This window comes from Argentina silus (genome assembly GCF_951799395.1).
Source record: "Argentina silus genome assembly, chromosome: 20".
Taxonomy (NCBI): Eukaryota; Metazoa; Chordata; class Actinopteri; order Argentiniformes; family Argentinidae; genus Argentina; species Argentina silus.
The window spans coordinates 11,988,144-11,998,274 of record NC_139674.1 but is presented as its reverse complement, the minus strand read 5'-3'; positions in this window follow the sequence as shown (position 1 = coordinate 11,998,274).

Genomic DNA, 10,131 nt, shown 5'->3' with positions numbered 1-10,131 from the left:
GCTGCAGCTCCAGTTCAATGAAGCCTAGATCAAAGGTAGCACAGGGATCAGCTCGGCTGTGGCGGGGAGCACTGTTCTGCCTGGCACAGTGGGAGAGACACAGGGCTGTAGCCTGATAACCTCCCCACGGCCTACACACACACACACACACACAAGCAGAGACACACGCGTGCACGCGCACACACACACACACGCACACACACGCACACACACACACACACACCCCAAGACTCTAAGACCTGGTCTCTGACTCGCAATCTCACAATGCCCTCCTGCACATCCAGTACAACACATACCTCTACATCGAAGACAACCTCCTCAAATGTCAGAACCTCTGCATCACACATCAAACGCTTTTCGGGAACTATTAGCCGACATCTCGCCTGTCAGACACACGTTTCCCTCAACTTTGACAGTTAAAGGCTTCTACTGCAGGGCCTGCGGTATTTCCTAGTGCAAGGGCGTCTGTGGGTGTTAGACATGGGTATTACTGAGAGACAGATGGAAGGTGATTGCTGGCGCAGTGGAGGAGATCGCTAGTTGTCCAGTATATGAGCCGGTGTATTTTAACACCTCAGGTTATTCTCATCCGTTGCGGTTTCGTCTAACGGAAGCGGTTCGGTTCGGTTCTCGCCCGAGACGTGCACACTTGAGCCATAGCACCTCGAGCAAATGGCCTAGGCTTCAGGTCAGCGGCCTAACGCGGTATTGAGACGTGAAGGAGACCCAGGTTCAATACCAGTCGGTCACGGTAGGGAAGCACCCCTAGCGCTGAGATATTGGGGCGGCAGGTGGCCTAGAGGTTCGAGAGGCCGGCCAACAATCAGGAGGTTGGTGGTTCGATTCCCACCCTAGGAGGGAGCCGGATGTGAGCTGGTAACTGGAAGGTTACTGGCGTCATATCTAAGGCTCCTACTTAGACATCACTGCTGTTGTGCCCTTGAGCAAAGCACTTAACCCCTAACTGCTCCAGCGGTGCCGAATATGTGCCCAGAGCTCTGTTCTCCCTTGGGGGTGTGGTGTGTGCACGTGTCAAATTCCTACAATTGATGAGAATTGATTGCATGGCCAAATAAAGTCTTCTTCTTCTTGATGAAAGTGGACTGTAGCTTCAGTGAAGGAGAGATCAGCAGCCAGTGTGTTTTATCATGCTTGGCAGCGGCTGCAACAGTGTTCGGCTTTCACCCACACATACATATCATTCGCTGAGGGAAAAATTGATTGTGTTCAACAAGCCTGGTGAAACACTGTATAGGTGAGTGAACCTGCTGTTCACTTGTTTCCCTCTCGAAGCGTGGTTTAGTGCTAGAAAAGTGTTGCTCCCACCTGCACTTTGGAGCGGAGAATTGTGGCACTTCTCCAACGTAAACAGATGACACGTTTCTACCGAAACCATGGATACGATATGTTCTGTGTTCTGACTTCCAACCCAGCTGATGAAAACAGAAAGAATTAAAAAAAGAAATTAAAAAAAAGGAAAAAAGAAAAAACAGCCTACCTCTTTTTCTCTATTTTTCTGTCTTTCATTTTAACCTTTCATTCCTTACAGGGATGATCTATGAGTGGGTTGGGTGTTGATGTCGTGTTTTGTGTGACTCATTGACCCAATAAAGTACATTTTATTCTAATTTTCTCTCTCTCTCTCTCATTCTCTCCCTCTCTCTCTCTTTCTCCCTCCCTCTCTATTATCAAGAGGCTCACAGACTATAGCCTACAGAGTGACAGTGACACACACAGCCCAAATAGAATGTCCTCCTCAAACTGTCAGTGCCAATGACATAACCTTTAAGAGCCCTTTGTCTTAATGTCTTACATCACACAGTTCTATTTTAGCATTCCACTGCATAACTGTTAGAATTCCTTGACCTGTAGTCGTACTGCTCAGAATGAAAATACTCTGAAGATATGTATGATACTGTTTTGAAACAGTTTGTTGTTGTTGTTGTTTTTGTATATATATATATATGCCTAAAGTCTGTATATAGCATCTACTGTAGGTAGCTTTATTGAGGCTTCATGGAAGCATGGCTTAAGGGCTTGGTACAGTATATGAAAGATATGGTAATGTTTTGACACTTGATTTTTTTTTAGGTTTGTAGGCTACTGCATATAATATATGTTTTGATGCATATATAAGCATAGCTGGAGGGGCTTGTTCCAATATATTAGACATTAAGGGCTTTTATTTATAGTGTGAATGATTTGGGGGTCAGAGAGCAGGAACGGTTATGGATCTCGGATGTCATATCAGATGTTTCTCTTTGTGCTGCCTGTGTAATGTTGTCTACGAGGTTGCAGCGTCTTCTATATGGAACATCAAGACCTCTCTCCCTATCTCTCGCCTTGGGTGTTTCCGTGCTGTGTAGGGATTCCACCAGCCTTGACGGTGTGGCTACGATCTGTATCTCCATCTTGTCTCTGCGTCTTTGATCTAGAACCGTGCTAACGTGGGACACCAAAGTGCATCTTGGGAAGATTCACCTTCGAGAGAAAGACGTAAACATCATAGATTCATCCGGAATCCTCTGGGAGGGTTGAACGCTTCATTATGGATGAGCTGAGGGATGGTTGGATGAGATGGGGGGAAAAACACGGTTGGAGTACCAGGTTTATGCTACCATGATAAACCACATCAAAGCTTCATCAATCATCATTAAATCACCGCTCTTAGACAGAACCGTGTCTTTATATAACTGACGGTGTCCCTGAATGGCCTTTCGTTGACACGACAATGACCAGTGAATCCCTAGCGCTCTCCGTTAACCCTTCTACAGCACACCATCACTGAATGACGCGTGAAGGGCTGTGGGGAGGCTGGTGCTGTGTATTGAGCAATCAGTGTGTGTTATTGAGGATTACCAGTCCGGTTACGGTCTAAGGTCAGCGCACACAGTGAGTCAGGACGTGCACACACACACACACACACACAGACACAGACACAGACACAGACACACACACACACACACACACACACACAATGAGGAAGAGGGGCTCCCTTACACATTGTGTTAGTGTCAGGAGCTGAATCAATGAGAACAGGAAGAATAACAGCCATGTTCGTGTTAACAGGAAAGCCCTGTCCACTGTGTGCCACATCTGCTTATGGTGTCTCCCATAACGACCAGCCAGGTGGGAAAACACACACACACACACAGAGACGCACGCACGCACACACACAGACAGACGCGCGCGCGCGCGCACACACACACACACACACACACACACACACACACACACACAGCCTCCATGCAACAAGCACTAAGCGGGTGCCTCTGGGATCATGGACAAAGACAAAAGAGCTGTGTTTTCAACGGGGTCTCATTGTTTCTCACACGTATTGCTCGCAGATCCTGTCGGGCGATCCTATTTATACTTCAAAAGGTTTCGCTAACGTAAGTCAATCGATCATATTACAATAGGCTATACGGTATTTATTCTCCAGCTGTGAAGCAATGGAGAGGATAGAATTATGCCCGCGGCACTCGACTTCGGACCTGGGCCGAGCAAAGGCTCGATACGGACCAAACGGTACCAGTGTTAGTGGTACCAGAGTCAATCCAGACACGCGAGCGACCAGCGTGGGCCACGGTAGATCCTCTCTGTCTCAGGGTGGAAGTAAACCACGCCTCTGGAGTGGCGTCTGATCTAATCGCGTGAATTATGCAAATATTTTTAAACACAGACAGGCACACGGAGACAGTCCCACATCTGGCCCGAACCGAAGTTTTGCGAACATTGGGCGTTCAAAGACGTGGGGACAGAAAAGTATGCGTTCATTCTCCCCGCAAGTACCAAACCAAAACGTTTGATAGACAAACATGACGATAAAATAACAAATTGCAACCGAGTACCCCTGCTGTACACGATAAGCTTCAACCTATTTCCACTGCTTCCAGAAAAATGACTAACACGAAATAGTGTAAATGCATACTCGTGGGTAGAGTCAATATTGAATAGGCAGAATGCTTATGTATTCATATCAGGGCCTGCTATTAGCCTGTGTAATGGAATTACCTGGGAGCTAACCCTCACTTAGAACTGAGGAGTGGGAGACGTACCGTATCAGGGGAACACTTGATAGAACAGGATGGAACACTTGATAGAACAGGATGGAAGGAGAATACAGGAAGGGCAGACAGAGTGGGAAAGTAGATGTGTGTCCAGACATGACCCAGTAGCAGGGCTGATGAGGACCTGTGATGTGTGTGTGTGTGTGTGTGTGTGTGTGTGTGTGTGTGTGTGTGTGTACAGTATGTGGATCAGCAGCAGCGGAGGCTGGAGGAGGAGGAGGAGGAGAAGGCAGTAGTTGTAGTGAGACTCAGGGGGGCCCAGTGCCCTGGATCTGCCCACGGCCTGCTGCTCCAGATCTGCTGAGCTCTTCTCTCTTCAGGCCCAGGCCCAGGCCCTGTCTCCCTCTCTCCCTCTCTCTCTCTCTCTCTCTCTCTCTCTCTCTCTCCCTCTCTCTCTCTCTCTCTCTCTCTCTCTCTCTCTCTCTCTCTCTCTGGGTCAGGAAACCAGGCAGACAGACTGAGAGGTAGAGGGAGAGAGGTAGAGAGAGAGAGGGGGGGGGGAGACAAAGAGAGGGGGAGAGAGACAGGGAGAGGTAGAGAGGGGAGAGAGACAGACAGAGAAGGAAAAGGAAAAGGAAAGGGGCGTCTCCGATTCCGCCCGGGTTCCTTTTCACCACCCTCCTTTCTTTATTTTTGTCTTTTTCGATTACAGAGAGCGCAGTGTTCCCCTCTGCCTTGTGGGTAAACAGCTCCAGTGAACACACACTGATATTAATTCAGACTCAGCTGTGTGTTTGACTGCCAGACTCATTTAAATACTGCCCACAGCTATTTATCTCTCCCTATCCCTCTCTCTCCATCTATCTATATACTCCCTCTATCGCTTTCTCTCTCTCTCCCTCCCCCCCCACCCGCTTGCTCTCTCTCTCTCTTTCTCGCTCATCCATTTCTCTATCTCTGCCCTCTCTATCCCTCTCTCCTGCTTTCCCTCCTTCCATATATCTCTTTCCCTATCTCCACCTCTGCAGCCTCTCTCCTCCTCCCTGCTCTCTTTCCCTCCCTACCTCCCTCCCATCCCCCTGAGTGTGTGTGTCTGTGTGAGTGTATGTGTGAGTGTGTGTGTATCTGTATGCGTGTGTGTGAGTTGAGGACAGGGTATATGATGCAGCACAGATTTGCTTGTTTAAGGTCTGTGGCAATACAGAGAGTAAAGAGTTGGGGGGAGAGAGAGAGAGAGAGAGAGAGAGAGAGAGAGAGAGAGATCCTCACTGCATCACAATTGAGAATCACGTCCCAGTCCTTCAGCTTTAATCACAGTCTCCAGGAGGGAACTACCTATCGATGAACTCCAGACAGCCCCATATACAGCAGATCACTCTCCGCACACCTGGGACAGACACCTGTAACAAAACCATCCTCCCTCGTCTCCCTCTACCCCCCCCCCTCCCCCAAGACATCTCTGCTGGCTACACATCTGTGGTTGAAGTCCCCATCCTCCCTTTACAGTGTGTGAGTAGCATATCTAGCCTGTTGGATGCTCTGTCTTCTCCTGGGGCCTGCTGAGTGAGTGAGGCCTGCCAGGAGAGGAGAGAGGCACAGATGGGGAGGAGAGGGAGGCAGCAGCTGGAGCTGGACCTGAAGCCTGACTCCCTAGGCGCCCACTCTGAGATAGCTCTCACTCTCTGTCTTTCTTTCTCTCTTTCTCTCTCTCTAGTTCTCTCTCTCTCTAGTTCTCTCTCTCTCTGACTCTCCCTCTTTCCCTCTCTCTCTCTCTCTCTCGTTCTCTCTCTGCCTGTCTCAACCATAGCTCTCTCTCTCTCTCTCCTCTGCCTCCCCCTTTTCTACCCCCCCCCCCCCCCTCCCTCACTTCTTTCTCTCCCTCACTTTTCTCTCTCTCTCTCTCCTGTTATCACACAGCCAGCTGCTGTCATGGAGCAGTAGAGCAGCAGTAAGGTTAACAGAGGCTGGTGTGTGTCCCAGGCTGCAGGCTCCCTGAGGAGCTCTCTAAGCCTCACCACAGGTTCACCGGAGGTCTTCCTCATCAGTGATGGTATTACACGCACACACACACACACACACACACACACACACACACACACACACACACGCACACACACGCGCACACACACACACACACACACACACACACACACACACGCACACACACACTCAAGGTACACACACACACACACTGATGGTGGTAAACACACACAGCTGATCAGCAGAATAATAATCTTCCAAACAAGGTGATGTCTCTATGCCACATGGGTTCTAGAGCTCAATTAGACCGTTATGTAACCTTTCAAACTGAAGCGTGTCATTTGCAGTATGTGGGATTTGATAGGCAGTGTTGACTCTCGAGATGCAGGCTAGAAGTACATGGTCACGCAGGAATAAACGCATCCCTCAATCATTGCGTTCTCTGTAATTTTGGACCTTGACCTCAACTACAGTTTACTGATTACAAAAAAAAAAGGAAATGCTTCCCATAAATGATGAGAAAAGGGAACTTGTGGTGGGATATTCGGGGGTTTTTTTTCATGCAGTGATCGCCGTGGTTACATAAGACGTCATAAAGCCCATCAGCTCCAGCACAGTGTGCCTTTAACGTGCAGGGGTTGCTAGGCAACTCACACCCCGGCAGTCTACATTCTCTCAACCTTTTGTGCCTGGAGAGCTTCATTTCAGACGTATACATTGAAATGTCTGGATCCACACACTTTAATGACTTTAGTTCCTTTTTCTTCTTTTTTTTTAACTTATTCCATGAGTAGTTCAGTTTAGTTTTTATGTACCGTACTGTGTTTACATACTTTGTCACCATGGGAAAAAACAGAACAGAAACTTCACACACAGAGGAATGGTCAAAGTCTCCAACCACAGGTTTAGTGGTGAACAGAAGTGACAGAATTCACAGTAGCCTAAACCTCCCATCCAACCAATGACATTCTCTGAACTCTGAGTGACACACTATTAGGAATCCTAAATATAGTTGGTTTCTTTTTCTGGTAAACCTTTTTCTGGTAAAGTCCTCTCATGACTGGCCGAAGCTTTTGATCCGGAGAGACGTGATTGGGAAAGTCTTAGAAGATTTCCAGGCCTACTGCCTACTGTCAGTTTTCCTAATCTCACAGGACTGCTTCCACTGTATAAACCCTCACATATCATACCCCTACAGCCACAGGGAATATTAACTGAACATTAATATCAGATTTGTCCTGATAGGGGCTATTCATCGTGGCTCACAGTAGCCGTGGGGATATTAACATTAGGGCAATGTTGGTCCTATCAAAGAGAAAAATGGCCAGTGACAACATGACAATGAATTGGGGTGATGTAGTGTGTGTGTGTGTGTGTGTGTGTGTGTGTGTGTGTGTGTGTGTGTGTGTGTGTGTGTGGCGATGATGGAGGTCTGTGCTTTTAGAGAAATCTATGATCATTCATCCTGGTCCGGATCTCCTCTAACAGTGACTAATCTACAGACATCTACAGTCAGATACGTCAACCTGACAGACACTAAACACATCCAGTAGCCACCTTACATGGACACACACACACCTTGGCATATGGAGTTTACCACATCTTTAAGCGTCGAATTGTGACACTTTAGCCGCAACACATCGAAATCTACATCTACATCGTGAAATCTACGTTGTGAAAACGGCGCCGCCGTTGCCGGTCGCCGTGGTGAGAGCTCCGTTTTTTTTAGTGTTTTCTCACTGTGTTTTCTCACTCACACACTCACTGACATCATAACACGTACGCACACACATAATTACCCACTGCGGACTCATCTTTCACTGTAATTAACTGTACTGACAACCTGTCAATGCCATTGTGTATAGTCATTCCATTGTGTACATTGCTTACATTGCTGTTTATACTGCTGTTTATATTCTATTTATTTTAAATGTATTGTTGGCACTCCTCTGTGGCACTGTCACTTCTGCATTTCGCTGCTTACTTGTGTGCATGTGACAAATAAAGAATCTTGAATCTTGAATCTTGAAATTCAGGCTCACCACGTACAGTGGTTCATCTCTAAGTGTTACATAGCACATTTCTCATGTTATAAAAGAAGCTGAATACAATTTCCCCTCCGAATGGAAGAAAAATAACATGTCCTACGATATCAACCCTGTGTTGTCACACTGTATGAATGAATCTACTGTTTGCTCTGTGGCTTCCTTATCTGAGATCACTCATACACACACACACACACACACACACACACACACACACACACACACACACACACACACACACACACACTCACACACACACACACACACACACACACACACACACACACAGGCAGTGATTGGGCCGTGATTCTCTCGTTCTCTCGAGCACGACTATGAATGTTGGGGGACAATACATTCACTGTCTCTCCATTAGAATGCATTATTTAAAGACATCTTCGTGAGCTTTTTAAAAATGGATAGACTGCCATGCCTCTATCCAATCCCAGTGCAGGTGCACCATTGACCCAACGTGGTGGCGACAGACAGAGAGAGCCCTTATATAGACTCATTTGAACAACCTCTCATACATACATACATACATACATACATACATACATACATGCATACATACATACATAATCTTGTCTTTGGGCAGATTTGGAGAGAGATCTATTAGTGCCCTCTGTGGCTCAGTTGGTAGAGCATGGCCCTAACAACACTTAGGTTGTGGGTTAGATTCCCGCTGGGGCCATATATACTGAAAAATGTATGCACTCACTGCAATGTAAGTCGCTTTGGATAAAAGCCTTAGCTAAATGGCATATATATATAGTGAGTTAGTTAAGAATGGTGCCAAAGCTGTGCTTCCCACAGCTGAGGATATAGGCATTATTCATGTCACACAGAAAATAGTTCAACCTTCAATCAATATTAATGATATTTTTACCGTTGTATACCCATCAACAACTGGGAGAGCATTTCTCACTGAGAGCCATGATTTTTGCTGGGGTAAGGTAGGATTATTTATTTAGTTAGTTTGCACTTAAAAAACAAGACAGAGAGAAAAACAAGGTGAATAGGTGAGGGGAAAAAATATATATTGTGGAGGTTGAAGCCAGAAACCCAAAGCGGCTTAGAAGTGGGCCTTCACTCTCCCTCTCATTCCTACACTGGACACACAGCCTTGTGTTCAATTTCCCCCGTCTGGATTAAGGGCTAGTCTGGGCAGTTAAATGTGTTAGATTTGTGGTTGTTTTGATGTCCTGAAGGGTACAAATAAACCCATGTGGATCAATAATCTCAACTGCCATAACAGGAACCCGGGATACTATGTGTCTGCCTGCAATAACCCAGGAAACAGGATGAGAGAGGGGAGGGAGGGAGGGAGAGAGATGGGGTGGGAGGGAGAATGAGAGAGAAAGTGAGGAGGCAGAGATAGAGAGAGAGAGAGAGAGAGAGAGAGAGAGAGAGAGAGAGAGAAATAGGGGAAGGGGAGAAGGAGGTCAATAGATGCTGTGCCGTTTCAGACTTCAGCAGTCACGCCACCCAAAGGACCAAAGTTCATCCCATCCATCCTAACCACGTTTTTAAAGCCCGGAGGCAAGATGTCTTCCTCAGATAGGGTTTTACAGCCAGTAAAGCCAGACACAGTTTCAAGGGCATTCATAATTGTTTTTTTTCTTCTGCTATATTGGTGGATAACTGTTCTTTTTACTACAGCTGTTTGTGTGTATAATTGCTTTTGCTGTTCGGGGCTTCTGAAGCTGTGATACTGACAAGCATTCACAGCAATTATTATGAAGCTGGTGATGGTCTGGTAGAGAAATGTGATCTGCCCTTAGAAGAAATTAAAGTGAACATCGAAGTCTACATTCATAAAAACAGGTAAAGTAGTCGATACATCTATGGGTTCAGCCTAACATGCTGGGTTTTTAGAAAAACGCACATCAAACGCACCTGTAATTCAAAACGCTTCCCATAAAAATCATATTTACATAGCCGCCCTTTCAACAGCTCAGTGTGATTTCTGCACTGGCATAACATAAGACACTCATGTTTGAAGTTTGGCTGCCTCCTGAATGAACCTTTTGATAGGAAGTCTGAACTCATTCAAATACACTCCTGCCAACGTTTTCCGTTTCTTTTTCCCCCTCCGA